Here is a 19,791-nt window from a genome sequence, read left to right as displayed (position 1 = left end):
ACTTTTAATGGGTATAGTGTTCTACAAATGTCAGTTATTATAAGTTGATTCTAGTGTTGTTTAGATTTATTCTTACTAACTTTCTAGCTAATTCTTCTGTTAATTCTTCAAAGTATTGAAATCTCCAAATACAATTGTGGATTTGTCTGTGTCTCCTTGCAGTCTGTCAGTTTTTCCTTTTTTTCTTTTCTTTTTTTTTTTAATTTTTTTTTATTGTTATGTTAATCCCCATACATTACATCATTAGTTTTAGATATAGTGTTCCATGATTCATTGTTTGTGCATAACACCCAGTGCTCCATGCAGAACGTGCCCTCCTCAATACCCATCACCAGGCTAACCCATCCTCCCAACCCCCTCCCCTCTAGAACCCTCAGTTTGTTTTTCAGAGTCCATCGTCTCTCATGGTTCTTCTCCCCCTCCGATTTCCCCCCCTTCATTCTTCCCCTCCTGCTACATTCTTCTTCTTCTTTTTTTCTTTCTTAACATATATTGCATTATTTGTTTCAGAGGTACAGATCTGAGATTCAACAGTCTTGCACAATTCACAGCGCTTACCAGAACACATACCCTCCCCAGTGTCCATCACCCAGTCACCCCATCCCTCCCACCCCACCCCCCACTCCAGCAACCCTCAGTTTGTTTCCTGAGATTAAGAATTCCTCGTATCAGTGAGATCATATGATACATGTCTTTCTCTGATTGACTTATTTGGCTCAGCATAATACCCTCCAGTTCCATCCACGTCGTTACAAATGGCAAGATTTCATTCCTTTTGATGGCTGCATAATGTTCCATTGTGTGTGTGTGTGTGTGTGTGTGTATATATATATATATATATATATATATATATATATATACCATGTCTTCTTTATCCATTCATCTGCCGATGGACATCTTGGCTCTTTCCATAGTTTGGCTATTGTGGACATTGCTGCTATAAACATCAGGGTGCACATACCCCTTTGGATCCCTACATTTGTATCTTTGGGGTAAATACCCAGTAGTGCAATTGCTGGGTCATATGGTAGCTCTATTTTCAACTTTTTGAGGAACCTCCATACTGTTCTCCAGAGTGGTGGCACCAGCTTGCATTCCCACCAACACCGTAGGAAGGTTCCCCTTTCTCTATATCCCCGTCAACATCTGTCGTTTCCTGACTTGTTAGTTTTAGCCATTCTGACTGGTGTGAGGTGGTATCTCATTGAGGTTTTGATTTGGATTTCCCTGATGCCAAGCGATGTTGAGCACTTTTTCATGTGTCTGTTGGCCATTTGGATGTCTTCTTTGGAAAAATGTCTGTTCATGTCTTCTGCCCATTTCTTGATTGGATTATTTGTGCTTTGGGTGTTGAGTTTGATAAGTTCTTTATAGATTTTGGATACTAGTCCTTTATCTGATAGTCATTTGCAAATATCTTCGCCCATTCTATCGGTTGTCTTTTGGTTTTGTTGACTGTTTCTTTTGCTGTGCAAAAGCTTTTTATTCTGATGAAGTCCCAATAGTTCATTTTTGCCCTTGCTTCCCTTGCCTTCAGTGATGTTTCTAGGAAGAAGTTGCTGTGGCTGAGGTCGAAGAGGTCCTGCCTGTGTTCTCCTTTAGGATTTTGATGGACTCCTGTATCACATTTAGGTCTTTCAACCATTTTGAGTCTATTTTTGTGTGTGGTGTAAGGAAATGGTCCAGTTTCATTCTTCTGCATGTGGCTGTTCAATTTTCCCAATACCATTTGTTGAAGAGACCATCTTTTTTCCATTGAACATTCTTTCCTGCTTTGTCAAATATTAGTTGACCATAGAGTTGAGGGTCCATTTCTGGGCTCTCTATTCTGTTCCATTGATCTATGTGTCTGTTTTTGTGCCAGTACCATACTGTCTTGATGATGACAGCTTTGTAATAGAGCTGGAAGTCCGGAATTGTGATGCCACCAGCTTTGCTTTTATTTTTCAACATTCCTCTGGCTATTCGGGGTCTTTTCTGGTTCCATACAAATTTTAGGATTATTTGTTCCATTTCTTTGAAAAAAGTGGATGGTATTTTGATAGGGATTGCATTAAATGTGTAGATTGCTCGAGGTAGCATTGACATCTTCACAATATTTGTTCTTCCAATCCATGAGCATGGAACGTTTTTCCATTTCTTTGTGTCTTCCTCAATTTCTTTCATGAGTATTCTTACAGTTTTCTGAGTACAGAATCTTTGCCTCTTTGGTTAGATTTATTCCTAGGTATCTTATGGTTTGGGTGCAATTGTAAATGGGATGGACTCCTTAATTTCTCTTTCTTCTGTCTTGTTGTTGGTGTATAGAAATGCCACTGATTTCTGTGCATTGATTTTATATCCTGCCACTTTAATGAATTCCTATAATAGTTCTAGCAGTTTTGGGATGGAGTCTTTGGGTTTTCCACATAAAGGATCATATTATCTGCAAAAAGTGAGAGTTTCACTTCTAGAATTGCTGTTTCAGATGCCTTCTATTTCTTTTTGTTGTCTGATTGCTGAGGCTAGGACTTCTAGTACTATGTTGAATAGCAATGGTGATGGTGGACGTCCCTGCCGTGTTCCTGACCTTAGGGGACAAGCTTTTAGTTTTTCCCCATTGAGAATGATATTCGCTGTGGGTTTTTCATAGATGGCTTTTATGATATTGAGGTATGTACCCTCTATCTCTACACTGTGAAGAGTTTTAATCAAGAAAGGATGCTGTACTTTGTCAAATGCTTTTTCTGCATCTATTGAGAGGATCATATGATTCTTGTTCTTTCTTTTATTAATGTATTGTATCACATTGATTGATTTGTGGATGTTGAGCCAACCTTGCAGCCCAGGAATAAATCCCACTTGGTCATGGTGAGTAATCCTTTTAATGTACTGTTGGATCCTATTGGCTAGTATTTTGGTGAGAATTTTTGCATCCATGTTCATCAGGTATATTGGTCTGTAATTCTCCTTTTTGATGGGGGTCTTTGGTTTTGGGATCAAGGTAATGGTGGCCTCATAAAACGAGTTTGGAAGTTTTCCTTCCATTTCTATTTTTTGGAAGAGTTTCAGAAGAATAGGTATTAATTCTTCTTTAAATGTTTGGTAGAATTCCCTGGGAAGCCATCTGGCCTGGGCTTTTGTTTGTTGGGAGATTTTTGATTACTGCTTCAATTTCCTTAGTGGTTATAGGTCTGTTCAGGTTTTCTATTTCTTCCTGGTTCAGTTTTGGTAGTTTATACATCTCTAGGAATGCATCCATTTCTTCCAGATTATCTAATTTGCTGGCATATAGTTGCTCATAATATGTTCTTATAATTGTTTGTATTTCTCTCCTCTTTCATTCATGATTTTATTTATTTGAGTCATTTCTCTTTTCTTTTTGATAAATCTGGCCAGGGGTTTATCAATCTTATTAATTCTTTCAAAGAACCAGCTCCTAGTTTCGTTGATCTGTTCTACTGTTCTTTTGGTTTCTATTTCATTGATTTCTGCTCTGATCTTTATTATTTCTCTTCTCTTGCTGGGTTTAGGCTTTATTTGCTGTTCTTTCTCCAGCTCCTTTAGGTGTAGGGTTAGGTTGTGTATTTGAGACCTTTCTTGTTTCTTGAGAAAGGCTTGTATTATGATATACTTTCCTCTTAGGACTGCGTTTGCTGCATCCCAAAGATTTTGAACAGTTGTGTTTTCATTGTCATTTGTTTCCTGGTTGACCCATTCATTCTTTAGTAGAATGCTCTTTAGCCTCCATGTATTTGAGTTCTTTCCAACTTTCCTCTTGTGATTGAGCTCTAGCTTCAAAGCATTGTGGTCCGAAAATACGCAGGGAATTATCCCAATCTTTTGGTACTGGTTGAGACCTGATTTGTGACCTAGGATGTGATCTATTCTGGAGAATGTTCCATGGGCACTAGAGAAGAATGTGTATTCTGTTGCTTTGGGATGGAATGTTCTGAATATCTGTGAAGGTCATTTGGTCCAGTGTGTCATTTAAAGTCTTTATTTCCTTTGTGATCTTTTGCTTAGATGATCTGTCCATTTCAGTGAGGGGGTTGTTAAAGTCCCCTACTATTATTGTATTGTTGTCAATGTGTTTCTTTGCTTTTGTTACTAATTGCCTTATATAATTGGCTGCTCCCATGTTAGGGGCATAGATATTTACAATTGTTAGATCTTCTTGTTGGATAGACCCTTTAAGTATGATATAGTGTCCTTCCTCATCTCTTATTACAGTCTTTGGTTTAAAATCTAATTTGTCTGATATAAGGATTGCCACCCCAGCTTTCTTTTGGTGTCCATTAGCATGGTAAATGGTTTTCCACCCCCTCACTTTCAATCTGGAGGTGTCTTTGGGTCTAAAATGAGTCTCTTGCAGACCGCATATCGATGGGTCTTGTTTTGTTATCCAATCTGATAGCCTGTGTCTTTTGATTGGGGCACTTAGCCCATTTACATTCAGGGTAACTATTGAAAGATATGAATTTAGTGCCACTGTATTGCCTGAAAGGTGACTGTTACTGTATATTGTCTGTGTTCCTTTCTGGTCTATGTTGCTTTTAGGCTCTCTCTTTGCGTAGAGGACCCCTTTCAATATTTCTTGTAGGGCTGGTTTGGTGTTTGCAAATTCCTTTAGTTTTTGTTTGTCCTGGAAGGTTTTTATCTCTCCTTCTATTTTCAATGACAGCCTAGCTGGATATAGCATTCTTGGCTGCATATTTTTCTCGTTTAGTGCTCTGAAGATATCATGCCAGTCCTTTCTGGCCTGCCAGGTCTCTGTGGATAGGTCTGCTTCCAATCTAATGTTTCTACCATTGTAGGTTACAGATCTCTTGTCCCAAGCTGCTTTCAGGATTTTCTCATTGTCTCTGAGACTCGTAAGTTTTACTATTAGATGTTGGGGTGTTGACCTATTTTTATTGATTTTGAGGGGGGTTCTCTGTGCCTCCTGGATTTTGATGCCTGTTTCCTTCCCCATATTAGGGAAGTTCTCTGCTATAATTTGCTCCAATATACCTTCTGCCCCCCCTCTCTTTCTTCTTCTGGGATCTCAATTATTCTAATATTGTTTCGTCTTATGGCATCATTTCTCTCTCGAATTCTGCCCTTGTGATCCAGTAGTTGTTTATCTCTCTTTTTCTCAGCTTCTTTATTTTCCATCATTTGTTCTTCTATATCACTAATTCGCTCTTCTGCCTCATTTATCCTAGCAGTTACAGCCTCCATTTTTGATTGCACCTCATTAATAGCCTTTTTGATTTTGACTTGGTTAGATTTTAGTTCTCTCTCCAGAAAGTGTTTCTCTAACATCTTCCGTGCTTTTTTCAAGCCCAGCTAGTATTTTTATAGTCGTCATTCTGAACTCTAGTTCCAACATCTTACTAATGTCTGTATTGATTGGGTCCCTGGCAGTCGGTACTGCCTCTTGTTCTTTTTTTTGAGGTGATTTTTTTTCCATCTTGTCATTTTGTCCAGAGGAGAATAGATGGATGAGAGAACAAAATGCTAACAGGGTAACAACAACCCCAGAAAAATATACACTAATCAGAAGAGACCTGAAACCGGGGGAAAAGAAAGGGAAGGAAAGAAGAAAAGAAAAAGATTAAAAAAGAATATGATCAAATATGATCAGGCTGGTGAATAGATCAGTGCCACACACTAGATTTTTAGCATATTCTGGTCTGTTAGAAGAAACTGCCTCCCAAAATTTTGAAGAAAGAAAAGTTTATATATGTACAAAAATAAGGGTAAATATGATGAAGGGATGGAATATGACTGTAAAGATGAAAATTATAAAAGATTTTATAAAAGGAACTGATAAGAAGGTTGAAAAAAGAGGATTTTTAAAAAGGGGGGGAGAGAATGTGATCAAGCAGGAGACTAGAACAAAGCCATACACTAGAAATTTAGGGTATATTTTGATCTGTTAGAAGAAACTGTATCCCAAAATTTTAAAGAGAGAGCACTTTATATATACCAAAAATAAGGTTAACTACTATGAAGGGATAGAATATGACTCTAAAAATGAAAAATAAAAAAGATTTAAAAAAAAAGGGATTAAGATGTTGGTTGAAAAAGGGAAAAAGAAAAATTCAAAAAAAAAAAAAAAACTTTGAAAGACTAAAGAATCATGGGGAAAAAAGCCATGAATTCTATGTGCTGTATTCCCCTAGTGTTGGAGTTCTTCCGTTCTCATTTATCGGTAAACTTGGTCTTGGCTGGCTGTTCTTGCTGATCTTCTGGGGGAGGGGCCTGTTGCCGTGGTTCCCAAATGTCTTTGCCAGAGGTGGAATTTCCCCACCCTTGCCGGTCCAGGCTAAGTAATCTGCTCGGGTTTGCTCTCGGGAGCTTTTGTTCCCTGCAAGCTTTCCATACACCTTTGGAGGACAAGAGTGAAAAAGGCGGCCTCCCAATCATCTCTGCCCCTGAGGAGCTGAGAACTCGGGGCCCCGCTCCTCAGTGAGCCCCCAGAGAAAAGCAGTCAGTCACTCCCGTCTCCCCGGTCTCCGGCCACGCTCTGTGCTCACCCGGCCTGTGACCGAGCGTTCTATCTCTGGCACCTGACCCTGTGTGGAGTCTCCAAACCCAGCAGATCCCTGCAGTGTGCTCCCGTGCCGCTCCTCCCGGGGGAGGAAGAGGAGTCTCCCCGTATCTGCCACTTGTTGGGTCCCTGCTGGAGGAGCAGTGGCCCGACTGTGCCCTGGATCACGGTTTATGGCAACCCCGAGCTGAGAGCCCACTCCTCGGCTCCGTCTCTGCAGCCAGCTTCCCCGCTCCAATACCTGGGATCTCTGCTGCACTCAGGCACCCCCAGTCTTTCTGTGACCCCGAGGGTCCTGAGACCACACTGTCCCAGCAAGGGCTCCCCCCCCCACTTAGCCACTGGAGCAACGTCCCTCAGCGGAGCCGACTTCTAAAAGTTCCGATTTTGTGCTCCGCAGCTCTCTCACTTGTCGGTAGCGGCTGATGGATGCCCCCTCCCCCGCCGTCTATCTTCCCGAATATCGCCTCGGATTCACTTCTCTGCACGTCCTACCTTCCAGAAAGTGGTCGCTTTTCTGTTCAGAGTTGTTGATATTCTTTTCTTCGATCTCCTGTTGAGTTTGTAGGTGTTCAGAATGGTTTGATCCCTATCCAGCTGAATTCCTGAGACCAGACGAAATCCAGGTCTCCTACTACTCTGCCATCTTGCTCCACCCCCCAACATGGATGAATCTTTTTTTTTTTTTAAAAATTTTTTATTTATTTATTTGACAGAGAGAGACACAGTGAGAGAGGGAATACAAGCAGGGGGAGAGGGAGAAGCAGGCTTCCTGCCTAGCAGGGAGCCCGATGTGGGGCTCGATCCCAGGACCCTGGGATCACGACTTGAGCCGAAGGCAGACGCTTAACGACTGAGCCACCCAGGTGCCCCCCAACATGGATGAATCTTAAATGCATTTCACTAAGTGAAAGAAACCAGACCAAAATATCTACATATTGTGTGATTCCAATCATATGACCTCTTGAAAGGGAAAAACCATAGGAATGGAGAACAAATCAGCGGTTTTCAGGGATTGGGAATGGGGAAAGTGGTTTACAACAAAAAGAACAATTGCGAGAGGGGCGCCTGGGTGGCTCAGTCGTTAAACATCTGCCTTTGGCTCAGGTCATGATCCTAGGGTCCTGGGATCGAGCCCCGCATTGGGCTCCCTGCTCCACGGGAAGCCTGCTTCTCCCTCTCCCACTCCCCCTGCTTGTGTTCCCTCTCTCACTGTGTCTCTCTGTCAAAAAAATAAAATTAAAAAAAAATTGAGAGAAATTATTAGTGATAAAACTGTTTTTGAACAGTATTGAAGTAGTATACATGACTACTTGTCAAAACCCATAGAACAGGGGGCCTGGGTGGCTCAGTTGGTTAATAAGTGTCTACCTTCGGCTCAGGTCATGATCTCAGGGGCCTGGGATCGAGCCCCACGTCGGGCTCCCTGCTCAGTGGGGAGCCTGATTCTCCCTCTGTCTGCCGCTCCCCCTGCCCCTCCCCCCATGCATGCATCTGCACACTCTCTCTCAAATAAAATCTTAAAAAAACCCCATAGAACTATAAATCAGGACTGAATTTTACTGTATGTAAATTACAAATACAAATCTCTAATATAACAGATGTATATTGTACCTATTAAATGAGCAGACATTTACAAAAGAGAGAAAGGCCATATTTTGATGAATGTGTGGAGAAATATGCACATTTATACACCACTGACGGGAATGTAATTTTTACAACTATACTGAGCACAATTCAATAGTACTTTTCAGATGCCCTAATAATGCTCTCATCAAACTCAGTAATTCCCATTCTAGAAATTTACTGCAAAGAAATAATTAGAAATGTACACGATTAATGTACAATGAAGTTTATTACATTTTATAGGCAAAATTGGTAATATGCAAAATGTCCAGCAGCATGCAATCATCTACCTAAATTTTGTTAGATCCATATGAAATATTATGTAACAATACTGTGTTTTCAAAGAACGCTAATTACATGCAAATACATTATTTTCAAATGAAAAAAGATGGAGAACAACATATACAATATGATGTCAATTTTGTTTTTAAATTGTACACCTGAAATGAACAGAACATTGTATGTTTACTAACTGGAATTAAAATGAAAACTTGAAAAAACTATGTTACATTCTTTTTTAAAGGGGCAAAAGGAAACAAACTCAGATGTTGAGTTGTTTTCTAGGTTATAAGATTATAGGTGTTCTTTACTTTTTAATTTATACCTTTGATTTTTCAACAGTGATCATCTGTTACTTTTATCATCAAGAAAAAAAGTATTTTTAAAATTCTGAAACAACAAACAAGCCCAGCCCAATCCAGCCAACTCCATGATCTTTTCTGTTGCCATCTTCACTTCGAAGACTACACTGATGTCCCCTGGATGCCTGTTGTCCTCTTGTTCCTTCAAGTACTGGACTCATACTGCAGATGAACACCTGTCAAAGCAAGAGAGTAGCAGGATCTCTCCAAGAGCATGAAACCTTGAAGTTTATACTGGCCTAGTCAGCCACAGGCTGATACGAATATCAATCTCCATGACCTATGTAGGGAACAGAAGTTTTTAAAAGCTGCAATGCCCGTATTACATAATTGGAAGTTCCCCTCTTCTAAATCTCTTCTAGGAAAGAATCTTTATAACTTTTAGATATTCTATCATGTTCTGGGGATTGACAAATAATAGGTCTAAGGGTTGACCTTTCAGTGTACTGTTTCCTTACACCTTACCAGGTGTTTGGAGTTGCCTGGAACCACTGTGCTCTCCGCCTCTACCCCATCCATCCTATATAAAAAAAACTGAGCTATTTGGTACTACTTGTGCTACCTCCTCTGTCCTCGACCCCTCTAAAACTGTCACTGATCCAGAGAGTTCTAAGCTGCAAACCTCGTTCTGGGTTGTTTCTCAATAGGGGTCAAGAGAAATCTCTACAAAGGCAGCTGTACCTGAGAAGAGGGCTTGGAACAGTGACTCTCACACAAACAGCAACGGAAGTAGCGCAGTGCAACTTAAAAGTCACTGGTTTAAGAAGTAAGTCTCAGGGCCTCCTCCAGTGACATAAAGGACCCTCACTTTTCTCCCCTCTTCCTCCATTACTAAGGGCAATAAGGAATTCACTATCTTCACTCAACACACATCCAAGATCTCTCAGGTTTGTTTACTTCCTTCATGTAGGCTTCTAGGTCCAGTATCTACTAAAATGTCAAATTTTTGTTACTCCATTATGGGATTTCATGGCCTCCTTCCCTCTCCTTATATTCAGAGAAAAACATGGGTGTCACTCCAAACACTCACTGAGGCTTCATTCACAACAAGGCTCCTCCCAGATGATGACTGTTACAGATGGCCTGAGGAAGGGAAAAGAAAAAAACAAAACAAAACCACACCCACTGAAACCCACCAGGGTCTGGCAGGGAATAAAAGGTGGTTAGTGAGAGCAAGATGTGCGCTAGAAAAACTCTGAAGAGGCGGCAAGACCCGGGATAAGGTACCAGATAGTGTGACCCAGGGTGTCCTGAGGAATCACTGGGAATACAAGACTTTCCACTTACCCTATGCTGCCCATCCCCAAGAGAGATAAAAGGTAACCTGGACTCCTGATATTGTTCACTATTAACCCCTGAGATATCTGTTCTTATGCAACATATGCCCTAAGACAAGTCCTGATCTCTGATGACTAACTCAAGGGGGGCTGGGATGGGGCAAGCCCTCCTACTAGTATTTTGTAATCAGCTGAGACCTCAGGAGTAAGTCCTGGGGCTGGGGTCCACAGGGTTGCTGGCCCTGGCTACAGCTTCTCCAGTAACTGTCATAATATCAGGAGGAAGTGGGTATCGGGCTGATTAACGTTAGTATTCCCCAACCAGAGAGGCAAGTAGGACAAATTCGACCCCAACTCTAGCATTCATGACTCCCTGCGTCTTAAGAGATGGGAGGAAGGAAGTGCTAATGAAAGAGAGTGACTCCTAACAGCAGCTGCACAGGCCAGAAAAGTGCCATGGAAGGAGAAGGTATGGCTTTGGTTTGCTGTTATCAGTGGTCGTATCTGAGTCAAGGTGCTGAAGGAAAAAGGAATAATGTGAAGTGCAGGGATAGGGGTTACTTTCAAGTCAGTTGACTGCCTTCCTTCCATTAAGCTGGGGACCTTTGTTGCTGAAACCCAAACTCCTCTCTGGTGGCCTATATTCCAGCATTGGGGATCCAGCAATTTTTGACTACTGGAAACCTAACAGAGCGAGCCTTATACCTTCTTTGAGGGATTTTTTTTTTTTTAAACTGGGAACGTGGAGTACTCTTTATGGGAAGTGACAGTTCATATATGCACATACAGTATGATTTCTGAACAGAAAAAGTAGCTGAGAGGGCTAAGCATGCAACTGGAAGGAGCAACCTGTGGTCTGGAGAGTCTCCAGAGGATGATCCCTCCCTCTGCTGAGTCATGCCTTGTGAAGCTGAGATGAAGACAGGCTGTAGTCGCTCTCCGCTTCTTGCCTTTTCTTCTCCCTCACACGAAGTCTTCTACCAGGTTCTCCTGAGGAATAAATATAAAGCAGCCCCCACAGGAGGGGATGGGCTGTCTGAGGACCTGGTCACTCTATCACAGTGGCTTTAAACCTTCAGTGAAATATTGACTCATGTGAAGACTATAACCGAAGAAAAATGACTACATGCAATGTTGCAGGGTTCACAGAGACTCTCTTCTCCTAAACTTGACCTTCCGGGTCCCAAGGGACATCTCTCTGCGTCAATTTCCAGTCCTTCCCAACAGCGCAGCGGGTATCTACAATACGTCCACTAAATTGGATGCATCCTGACCTCAGAGTGGCTTTCTCAAAGTGGTCTCATTATTCACCACCCATCCATGTGAGCTTTCTTTTGTCTATCCTTTATCTTAAAAGCTCAATTAGGTAACTGGACTGTCTTGTTCTAGTCAATCAATATGTGAGTTTTTTAAACTGCTGTGCCTGTTTTCTTGTTTTGTTTTGTTTTTTTTTTAAAGGACAGTACCAGCCCATACTCCTCAACTCAGAGGCTCAGAAGCCAGACTACATTATGGAACAGCCAACACAAGCTCGTACCATGTAACAGAGTTAGGTCAACGTCAAGGGAAAATTTTGATCTAAGGAAACTTTATGCCACTTCAAGCTGCCCAGGTCTGCTGAGATGGCCACAGCATCCCCTCAGTTTTGAGAGCCAGCAGCTCCTCTAGCTGTCCTTGCTTGGGACTGCTGCTCATTCTCTCACACCCAGTATGTGACAGACCCAGACGGGGTAAATCGGAGAGCACAGAGCAAGGTGCCGGGGATAGAGCAGGCGCTCAGTAAACGAGGGGATCGTTTTTGCTGGGCGTTCTGCAAGCCAACACTGCAGTGCAATGTGCAAATCATAGTTTCTGTAACTTCGAAGACTCCCTGCCACTCTTCTGCGGCTCCTACTACTAACCCACTACATCCTTTCCTCTTTTGCATCTGCACAGCTGCCGTGAGCCAACCTCTAACCATTTCTCAGGCACTGAAGCCTATTCTAGCTGGCCCACAGTGCTCGTTCCCAGACCAGCTTTTGCTATAATCCTGGGTCACTTCAGTATGTAGGTAACGGACCATCTGACATCCCAGCTTCACAAGTATCTTGCCCACTCCAGTTTTGAAGTCTCAAGGTTTCAAAATCCACTCTCCGATCACAGGTCCTATCATTCCAAGTTTCCAACTACTCAACACCCATCTTGATCACGCCCAGTCCTCTTTTTAGTCACAGACTTGGAGCTCACTTTGGACCTACACTGCCTTCCACAGAGAGTCTGGATTTTCAAAGTCATTTCTGCATAACCCTTCTCTTGCTAGCTGTCCACTCCTCAATCAATAAAGGTCAGGCCCAGGCAATCAAATTTACTTGTGACAGTGGCCTAAGACCACTTTACAATTTCTTGAGTTTCTAATGGAGTTTCAAGCTAGTTTCTTGCTTTAACGGAGTAATATCACATCTCACGTATCATTTAATATAATAGTACCTCACTTTAACATGCCAAAAGGCCCCTTTTCATGCCAAAAGCCTTTTGGCCCGAATATTCCGTAGACTCTGGTTCGTCTCCGTAATCCTGTCCCTGGTCGGCTTCCTCTCCCTATCAGTCACCTCGACAATTACAAATCTTCAACCCCCTTCTCAGCTCCTCCTCCTAACTCCGAATCCCTGTGTTCCAGCGAGGAGGTAACTCCTTTCAACCAAGGCTATCCCTCCACCCCCATTTTAGAGCTAGAGGTTTCACCCTCCCAACCTACATTGGTTCCCAGGATCTTATTCCGTCTGCTATCGTCTTTCTCTCCCACATCTACAATGCCTCCCTTCTCAGTGCTTCCCGCCCCGAAGTCTGCAATTTTCTCCCACGGTAAAGGGGAAGCTTATACGACTCACTGCAGCACCCTGATGGAATCGTTTAACTTGTATTCTAGTTGTCACATCTTCTAACAGAAAGAAGGCTTCTCACGGAACAAGAACAATTAATCATTCGGAAATAAGAAATGTGAGCCCATTGGGTGGCGAACGGAAAGGGGAGGCCTACCTGTCAGTGTAGTAGGTAAGGGGATAGCTGAGGTAAAGCTGAAAGGGGAAACTGTGAATACGAGCCACAGGAGCAAACCCCGGACTGTGAGGATGAAGTTTCTGATCAGTGATCACTTTGGTCCTACCCAAGGAGCAACCAGCAGCAACTGGGGCGGCAGCGGCAGCCATGCAACATCTGCAAGTAGCCAAGACTAAAATGCAGGCATAGAGACAGCGTAGTTCACGGAAAACATAATCTCAAATATGACCCAGATGTGGCCCTTGTGCTGTTACGGCCCATTCTCCCACCCTCGGCAAACATCACTGATGAGTCGTTAACGCTCTTTCACACTGCCCTGAGAGCTGGCTTCGGAATCCTTTTTATAAAACAGAATCAAGGCAGGTACTCTCAATCGGCTGGAGATGGTACTTGAGATGAAGTAAATATATTTGCTATGCTTGTGCTACACAGAAAAGTCCTCAGCAAAAGGATTAGAAGATAGGAGTAAGCTTCAGGAGAAAGCATACTGAAGACAGCTTGGACGTTGTAGGCAACTGGCGGGGAAAAGCTGAGCCCATGGAGATCACAGAGCAGGCGCCCAATTAATGTCTGTTGATGATTCAGTTTTTCATTCAACAAACATTTAATGAGGCCTACAATGTGCACGGGATTAGGCACCGAATACAAAGATGAATAAGGCACTGTCCTTGCCTGTAAGGAATTTAGAGTCTGGTAGACGAGAGCCATAGACACGGACAATGATAATACAACCTGATAAGTGCTAGGACACTTAGCAGGTTGTATTATATCCATCCGAGTAGGATTTCTTCAGAAGAGCACAACTCCAGGTTGAGGTTGGATCCATGCAGTCCTCCCAGCCACCAGGGCCTGCTGTTGTCTCTGTCACGTGGTGAGCATCCCAAGAACTAACAATGATAGCTATGATTGATAGAGTGCTTATGACATACACTTGACAAATGTCCTCATAGAAACCCTGCAAATTAATTATATTAGATGAAGCAACTGAGGTTCAATGAGGTTAAGTAACATGCCTTAGATCACACAGCTAGTAAACAGTTGAGTCAGGTTTCAAGTCCGGTTTTGACCAACTCCAAAGCATTTTTCTACATTTTTAGGATAACCTTTATTCAGGTGTAACACAACTTTTCAACAGGTTTCTATTTGGAAATAAGAGCAAAGGCAATAGATTAGTGATCAGGGCATGGACAAAATTCAGCTGGTTTCCCAACCCATTTGGCAGAGAAGAAAAAGATGGCAGAGAATTGACTTCATACTACCATACCATTGAAAACCTTCACGTCGGTTCGTTTTCTTTTCTTCCTCGAACCCTAAGAGTCTCATCGACAATGTAAAATATAAGCACCGCTAGTTAACTATCTTCTTTTAATCCTTGTCACAGTCAACATCATTATCAGCAGAAACTATAGTTGATACAGCATTTAACATACTTCCGACTCGTTCTAAGCCATTTACACGAACAATCCCATTAAATCCTTAAAAATCATTGCAATCACCACCCCCCCCCCCAAACCACTGCAAAAAAAGATTATTACCCCTATTTTACATAAGTGAAAGGAAAGCCCCAGAGAGGTGAAAAACTATGCTTGACACCACACTGGTGAATGTAAGAGCAGATCGGAGCCTAGGCTATTTAGTCCCAAGGCCCAAACTCTTACTGTCCTGGCTTTGCTGTCCTACTCAGAGCTTCCTCTCCCACCCCTTCTTCCCCTTACTGCCCTCTAGGATGGCTACGTACACAAGGTCCACTGAAAATACCTAAGGTCTACTTAACTGTAATCTCCTATTAATCGTTCTAGTCACAGAAATCCATTCTCTGAATCCCCAAGGTCACTACTCTGAGCCCTAGGTGGAGAATTTTCCAAAGGACATGTTCCTCTTGTTTGAGCAAAGAGGAAATGAATACTGCATCTACAGATTTTTGATTACTGAACATGTTTTACTGGGAGGTGTAACCATAAACACTGTAAAGTCCCTAAGCAAAATAGAATGACTGAGACAGTAACAACGAGGGCCACCTCTTCCCTGAGTGGGTTTTAGAGAGGAGAGCCTCTGCTCTGACTTTGGGTGACATGTGGTCATGAGGGAGGGCTGCTACTGATGAGAAGGACCAGGAACTAAGTAATCCTATGACAGGTCTGCAGCTGTTCAGATGTCTGAGAATAAACATTTCCTATACAGCTGCACCCCAAGAGAAACCTGCAAAACACGGTCCAGTCAAGCCCTGGTCCAAAAGAGATCAGTAGCAATGCCCATCTAAAAAACATGAGGGGATTTCTCATCAAGGCCAGGGATGGAGGTAGGTGAATGCACATTTGCCCAAGTCTGAGAGCCTTAACTGGCCCCTCTATTAGGTCCATGTTTGTATAGCCTCTAAGAGGTCAGGTCCTCTTCTCCACTCCCACTCCTTCTGGCCTCAGATCATTTATCATCTTACCTACTACAGTAGCCTTCTAACTAATCTCCCTGTCCGGATTTGAAGATCTTCCAGAACATGCTCTATAGTACTGCCAGAGTGACCATCAAATGCATCTCCTACTGAAACACTCAAAATGGAATCCGCATTTCATGGAATACTATATAAGGATCTATCGTCAGCCTACATTTCTAACCCAATCTCAGGAACTACTTGTAGTCCCCCCGATTTCATCATTCTATTTCCAATGTCCATGCCTTTGCTTAAAAGGTCCTTCCCTGTTTTCTTCCTGGTCAAGCTTTACTTCTTTTAAGAATCCCCTTAAGCATCAGTTCCTCCAGCCTCTGGCATCTCCATACTCAATCAAATGATTTCTCTTCCGAACCCCGGAGTATCTTGTACATACCTCCACTGTAGAGCATACCATACTGTTGTAATTATCTGTGTACATGTTGAACTCTCTCACTAGACTGAGAACTCCTGAGGGCAGGGACTGTGTCTAAATTCGTCTCCATATCCCCATCTCCCAGCACCGTGCCGCAGCTCAAAAGGCAGCAGAGAGAAGAAACTGCAGATGCAGGAGAGAGAACAATAAAGCAATATTTTTGACTTGGGGTACAATACAAATATGCTGATTAAGCTGAAGCTGTAGAAAAACATTTCAGCTCAATACTGCACGCGAGTCTTCAAAGAAGAGACAAGCTGACTTAGGAAGGACTTCCCCATCACTAATTGTACTGACCCGCTGGATAAAATTTAAGGCCATTTGTTGGGTATATCTTAAAAGAACTTGAATTAGGATCAAACTGAAATAAGCAGGCTTGGATATGAGGCTCTTAAGGCCCTTCCATTCCTGAGGTTCTAAATCTGCAACCTATGCTATATCCAAGGGAGCCATCACGCCGAGCCTATGTCACAGACCCATGAGTGACTTGGCTCCCAGAATCGTGGCAAGGGGCCGAGGTTTCATTCCCATCCATACTAGACTGATTGCAAACTAACAACACAACCCATTCCCTCAGGCCCTGCTTTCCCAGGTGTCCCTTGAACCAGGAGCAGGAAATACTTTAAACGCTTTCAGGGCTACCAAGAAGGATCTCATGACCCTGAGTATCTTCCACAACCTGCTCCCTAAAGCCTTAGTTTTCTCCTTAAACCCTTAGTGCCTCTGATCAATGTTTGTTAAAATGCCATTTAATCTAATGTGGTGAGTCGGCATTAATCAAGTGTATACTAAAGGACGGATAAAAGCAACACAACCCTTCTGTCCCTGACAGGAAATCATTTAGCCTGATCTTCCCCTCCCTCCAACACAAATCAAAGAATACCCACAAAATAACACTGATTTTTAAATCTGGTATTCAGTTTCCTTAACTGCGAAATATGGAGATTGTACTGAATGGTCTCCCAGATCCCTCCTACCCCAGAGAAACTCAAAGAGCTTCCAAACCCATGTTTTTCCACTTGTAAAATAAACACATGAAATCTGTTCTTCCAAATTCACCAAATTTCTATAAGGGTCAAATAAAACCATGTTTGTGAAAGGTTTTCAAATGATGTGCTATACAAATTTAAGGAATTACTCTTGTAAATCAAGATATGCTGGAGGAGATATATTGTAAATTAAGATATACTGGAGAAGTACGCTCTGCCATTAACTAGATGAGTTACCTTAACAAATTTACTCTATCTCTCTGGGATGCCTCAGAAAGTTGTGGTGATGATGAAATGGGAACATGTGAAGTAGGCACACAATAATACTCAGTTTCATTTGTCCTCACTGAGATAGTCAGAATCTCAGAAACAAATGTGACCTTTAAGTGCATGTAATCCAACCTCTCATTACAATGCAGGGAGATTCTCGGGGTGCCTGGGTGGCTCAGTCATTAAGCATCTGCCTTCAGCTCAGGTCATGATCCCAGGGTTCTGGAATTGAGCCCCGCATCGGGCTCCCTGTTCGGCGGGAAGCCTGCTTCTCCCTCTCCCACTCCCCCTGCTTGTGTTCCCTCTCACGCTGTCTCACTGTCAAATAAATAAATAAAATCTTAAAAAAAAAAATGCAGGGAGATTCTCAAATTCCATTCCAAGTGGTCACAGAAAAACCATTAGGTATCACTTCCAAGAATATTGTCATCTTTGTGGACAGTTCTTAAATCTGTTTATCCATTAACATAGAACTGCCTTCAAAAGCAGCAAAAATCAACTATTCCTGACTCTATCAAAGATCTGAAAACAGATTATCAAACTCTTTATTTTGGATGTGTTGTCTCCCACAATCTAAACAGCCCTAATTCCTATGATGCTTCTCATAGGACCTAAGTTCAAATCCCTCTCAGAATCCTGGATGTTTTCTAGCTCCCTCTCGGAGAGTTGCTCTTAGGAATGAAACAGAACCATCAGGTAGAACAGGACTCTTACCTCTCTGATTCTAAACTTTTGTAGTGAGAACACAACAAGTTAGCCTTATATTGGAGGGCATGAAGGTCTTCAATGGGTACATATCCTGTATACAATGGGCACTGAGTTCCCAGAAGCTTGAAGTATAGAGGAAGCACTTCTAAATGGGAAAGAAGAGTTGATGGGATGCTGACGGCACTAAAAACAAATGGCTTACTACATAATTTCCCTAGTATTAGAAATCATCTCTGTAATTAATACAAAACAAGGATATGGAACACTATAAATAAGGCAGACTCCTAGGGCCACGTGGAAGAAATGTTACCATCATATCCAAAAAAAAAACATTTTGTATGACCTTTTATACTGAACAATCTAGTCTATGCAGATGACATCTTCTGTACTTTTCAATCAGAATCTCAGTTCCTAGGACATCTGCCTATTTCTTTCATAAACTAAGAAAAAATATTGAAGATAATAAGTGGAATAGATACACACAATACTTAGGACCTGAATAAAAGGAGAAACATACCACATTCATGTATGAGAAGATTATACAGATGATAGATAGCTCTCCAAAAATCAATCTATGCATTCAGTGCCATTCCAACTGCAATTCCAATGTATTCCAACTGCAATTCCAAGGTATTCATGGTGAGGACTTGACAAGTTGTTTCTAAAGGTCTCCTGGAAGAATAAGTACATGAAAATAAAGACAATTTTTTTAAAAAGTAAGAATGAGGGACTCGCTGTACTAAAGCTATTAAGAACCAGGCATGTACAAAAGGACAGCAACCACACTAATGACAATGCGATAAAACAGTTTATTTTATATATAATTTTATATGTTAATTATAAAAACATATAAGCTTATACATTATATGCTTATATACAATAAATACATATTTATGTAACATATATATCATGTATATATGAGGTAGTTCAAACCAGAAATTCTCAACATGAAGCACCACAGTAAATAACTATTGGGTCAAAAAAGAAATGTAAATTATGATCAAACACACTTAACAAACAACAAAACAAGAACACCACTTATGAGATTCAGCCAGTACTACATAGAGCCTTATGTTCTCTTATTTATTATAAAATAATGAAAAAGAATTACCTCAGTAAAGATGACAAACATAATGGGAGCCAAACAAAGGTGAGAAGAGGACAGAAAGAGTATGTGAATGAATAATGGCCAAAACTTGCCAAATTTGATGAAAAAGTATTAATCTATACATCATGCAAGAAGATCAATGTATGCCAAGAAGGATAAACTCAAATTCAAATCAAATCTAGACTCATAATAATCAAATTGTTGAAGTGACTTTAGAATCTTGAAGGCAGCAAGAGAAAAACAACTCATCATATGTAATGGATCTTAAGTAAGTTTTCATAAACCATAGACCAGAAAATAGTGGGATGATTATATTCAAACTACTGAAGGAAAATGAACGTTGACCGAGAATTCTGTATCCAGCAAAACTATCCTGGAGAAATGAAGGTGAAATTATGACACTCCCAGATACACAAAAATTAAAAGAATTCAGTGCTAACAGACACGCCTTACAAGAGATACAAAAGAGTCCTACAGGCAGAAATGAAAGGACACTAGACAGTAACTCATATATATATGAAAAATAAAAGAGCATGAGAAAAAGTAACTGCATAAATAAATTTAAAAGACAAAAAATTCAATTTTAATTGTAACATTTTTTGCTCATTTCTGACTTGAAGACAGTAGCATAAAGGAGTAACTAGAAGACTGTGCTAATGTGTTTACATTGCATACAGATGTAATCTGTATAATAATAACAGCACAAAGAGGGGAGGGAACAAAGATACAGTGGAGCAAATTTTGTCCACAATTGAAAT

General features: G+C 41.4%; 1 protein-coding gene and 1 long non-coding RNA gene across 16 annotated transcripts in view; one reads left to right on the top strand and one right to left on the bottom strand.

The window, feature by feature from the left end:
- Nucleotides 1–7,012, top strand: part of LOC116621809 — a 136,253-nt gene extending 129,241 nt beyond the window's left edge. The window contains exon 5 of the transcript XR_004297470.1: nucleotides 6,918–7,012. The gene's annotated coding sequence lies outside the window, so the exon portion shown is untranslated. The remainder of the gene's footprint in view (nucleotides 1–6,917) is intronic.
- Nucleotides 7,013–8,353: 1,341 nt separating this feature from the next.
- LOC116621801 overlaps nucleotides 8,354–19,791 on the bottom strand; it is a 57,180-nt gene continuing 45,742 nt past the window's right edge. For 10 of the 15 annotated variants that reach the window (XR_004297458.1, XR_004297455.1, XR_004297457.1 and 7 more), the window contains 2 exons: nucleotides 18,443–18,597; nucleotides 8,354–16,081 (listed from right to left, as the gene is read on the bottom strand). This is a non-coding gene — a long non-coding RNA (uncharacterized LOC116621801). Of the gene's footprint in view, nucleotides 16,082–17,931; nucleotides 18,071–18,442; nucleotides 18,598–19,791 lie in introns of all 15 variants that reach the window. The other 5 variants (XR_004297466.1, XR_004297467.1, XR_004297468.1 and 2 more) reach the window with 5 other exon arrangements.

Source organism: Phoca vitulina, unplaced genomic scaffold, assembly GCF_004348235.1.
Source record: "Phoca vitulina isolate PV1807 unplaced genomic scaffold, GSC_HSeal_1.0 scaffold51, whole genome shotgun sequence".
In the NCBI taxonomy this organism is placed as follows: Eukaryota; Metazoa; Chordata; class Mammalia; order Carnivora; family Phocidae; genus Phoca; species Phoca vitulina.
The sequence above is the reverse complement of the archived record's forward strand: the minus strand, read 5'-3'. Positions and strand labels throughout refer to the sequence as shown.